Source organism: Nannospalax galili, unplaced genomic scaffold (genome assembly GCF_000622305.1).
Source record: "Nannospalax galili isolate Female #2095 unplaced genomic scaffold, S.galili_v1.0 scaffold105, whole genome shotgun sequence".
NCBI lineage: Eukaryota > Metazoa > Chordata > Mammalia > Rodentia > Spalacidae > Nannospalax > Nannospalax galili.
The window spans coordinates 266,789-269,554 of record NW_008354502.1 but is presented as its reverse complement, the minus strand read 5'-3'; the positions used below and the strand labels follow the sequence as shown (position 1 = coordinate 269,554).

Sequence of the window (2,766 nt, the reverse complement as noted above, 5' to 3'; positions counted from 1 at the left end):
GCCATGGGCTGCTGCAGCTCCGCCTCTGCCGCGCAGGTGAGGGGCTCCCGCCTCCCGGCCGCCCGCCCGGATGCCTCCCCGCGCGCCCCGCCGTTACCCCCACGAGCCCCGCCGCCCACGGGCTGCCCGGCCCGGCGGCCTCCACGCTCGGCTCACACCTGAGCGGCCCGTCCCGCCGCCCGCAGGTAGAGGCTGCCGGGCTCCCGCTCTGCCCCAGGTGGCATTCTCGTCCCCCGCCTCCGGGCCTGGCGGCGCGCTCCCCGCTTCCGCGGAGTCCCCTGCAGACTGCTCTCCGTGCCCCCGGGGGCACCCCAGCTTGTCTCTGCACCCCTCTCCCACCTTACTCTAGTTTCGGCTCCATTGGGTCGCCTGTCCCCCTTCCCTTGCCTACGGTCCCCTGGCCGGGATCAAGTGCTCCAGCGGGTCGCCGAGCCCTCCCACGGCCCATTTCCCCGATCCCACCCGCTCGTTCCCACCCCATCCCCCCTCTGTGCCTTGACCTGGGGCACCGCGGCCTCGCGACGCACCGAGGCCCCTGCGGGAGCGCGGGGGGACGGGGCTGGGAAGGAGATTGGGTACCTGGTGGGTGACGGGAGCGTTACGGAAACTCCCTCTTTGTTGCCAGTGTAACAGGAGGAAGAGGTGCCGAATTTAGTTTTTCTGTGGGCACTGGCTGGATGTTGTCGCTGAGGGCTGAGATGCAGAGATTTCTCCCAGCTGCCACCCTGCCCCCATCCAAATTTCGCTAGCCTCCTTTCTCTTTCCGATCGGAGCCTTTAGCCTGGGTGGAAATGTTTGGACAACTGTACAAGGATCAGATGTAATAGAACTTGACTGCTGGCCACTAATAACTGAGAGGACCTGTTTGTAAATTACCTAATTTAGTGGATTAGTGACTGTATTTACAAATACGATAAAAAGCAATCAGGAATACTGCATCAAACTGTCTGGTGGTGGTGTATGAAAAATAGGCTCTGACAACGCCTGGGATCTTTCTCCACAGTTTCATTAGCGTAGAATGGAATAGTAGTCAGTGATTTGTTTGTTTTGGGGGACAGAAGTATGCACTTGGCTTTTAAAAATAAAGGCTGGTTGGTTCTCGGTGAAGAAAAATGCTAGTTTTGGCGGGGGGGGGGGAATTCCTGCAGAGAGGGAGCATTCATGGTAATGCCAGAAGTGTTTTGCTGCTGGTAAATGACTATATATAACTCAGTTTTAAATAACCTGCATACTTGTTCTGAAAAATCCGAGATCTGTCACAGAAAAAAACAAAAATGACTGGAATTGCAGGGAGTGGAGGATGTTTATGCCCTGTTAGGCATCCATCCTGTTTGTCGGGTTCCTAGAGTGATTGGTTTAGTTATTAAACCTTCCTATTCAGTTAGGATAGCAAAGAAAAACTGTATGATTGGTGTTAAGGAAGGGTAGATCAGGGCTTTCATATTCGCGTTTAGAGGTTCAGAAATACACATACCTTTCAGCTGTTAGGGATGTTTTGGGAAGGGGTGTATCTATTAATAGTTGGGTACTGTTTAATATTTATTTAAATAAAATTTTCAGCACAAAGGTGCCTTTCACAATTGGTTACTGTGCATGTTCTTTTGGTGGTGAAATGCCTTTAAGACGGGAAAGTATTGATGTTTATGGCTGGCTTGCTCATTACATGAAAGGTTTAGTTTGAGAGGGATGGATTCTGCAGCAGAACTCCGCTTTAAATAGGTAGTGGGTCGTGTGGTGGTCTGGCTCCACACTGTAGTTTTCAGAATGTTGTCACATACATTCTCTTGCTTTTTTCCTCCTCTCGCAGCCCCTGTTTCTTCATGCCATGTTCTTCAGACAAGATGCATGTCATGCACCTGAGGGGGCACTTTTTTTTTTTTTTTTTTTTTTTTTAACCCCTGTGGGTTCCTTTAACCAATCAGCATTTCTCACATGCCTCTGAGTTCAGCTTCAGGGACTTGTACTGTTCAGTGGGGCATTGAGGCAGGTATGATGGCAAGGAGCTGGTCATCTTTTTTTTTTTTTTTTTCTTATTTGAGATTTTTTTCGGCATCATTCTTCATTTGTGAAGAATCTCCTAACATTTTGATATTTCTCTCTGAAGCATTGAGCATTTAGAATGCTATTGTATCTATTTGAGTTGTGTCGAAACAAAATAGGCTGCAGCTTTAAATCTTTAGATACAGACCTCCACAGTACTGAACCTTCCGGGTCATGAATATATTTTCAGGCAGAATATGTTTATCTATCCTTTCTACTGGATTGGACATTTCTTGAGGGTAGACAACTGTTTGTGTTTTCCTAGCTTTCTGTTTACTGCAGTGCCTTACTGTAGTGTGCAGAGTTGCTCAGCAGTAGTTATTGAATGGAGTATATACAAATTTGACCCAATCTGGCTAGTGATTCCCACCCTGGCCTGTGTCATTTCCATGGTTATGGTAGACTGATTCCACTCTTCTGAACTCAGACCTGAATTCCACTGTGTTAAAATTCACCTGCCTCCCCCACATTCATTCCTATTCTATCAATGGTACCACTCGATTCTAAAATGGAGCAGATTTTCCTCTTTTTTTCCTGACACCCCACTCAATGTGCATTTTTTAGTTGATGCACTGACTTTTAACATCTTAAAAGATTTTGTCTGTGGACTCTAATGATAACCTGCATAGCACATCAAAAACAGCATACTTTGAGGTCATCTGTAGTCCACCTTGGCTTTTCTAGGGGGTTTTACATGGAGCCCTGGTAGACTGTATGGATATATAT

General features: G+C 48.3%; 1 protein-coding gene and 1 long non-coding RNA gene across 5 annotated transcripts in view; one reads left to right on the top strand and one right to left on the bottom strand.

Moving 5' to 3' along the window:
• LOC115067453 overlaps window positions 1–1,245 on the bottom strand; it is a 21,258-nt gene extending 20,013 nt beyond the window's left edge. The window contains exon 1 of the long non-coding RNA XR_003846869.1: window positions 580–1,245. This is a non-coding gene — a long non-coding RNA (uncharacterized LOC115067453). The remainder of the gene's footprint in view (window positions 1–579) is intronic.
• Window positions 1–2,766, top strand: part of Slc44a1 (solute carrier family 44 member 1) — a 205,953-nt gene that overhangs the window by 1,822 nt on the left and 201,365 nt on the right. The window contains exon 1 of one of the 4 annotated variants that reach the window (XM_029555295.1): window positions 7–36. The exons of the other annotated variants lie outside the window; for them this stretch is intronic. The gene's annotated coding sequence lies outside the window, so the exon portion shown is untranslated. Of the gene's footprint in view, window positions 1–6; window positions 37–2,766 lie in introns of those variants that run through there. 4 annotated transcript variants of the gene reach the window in all.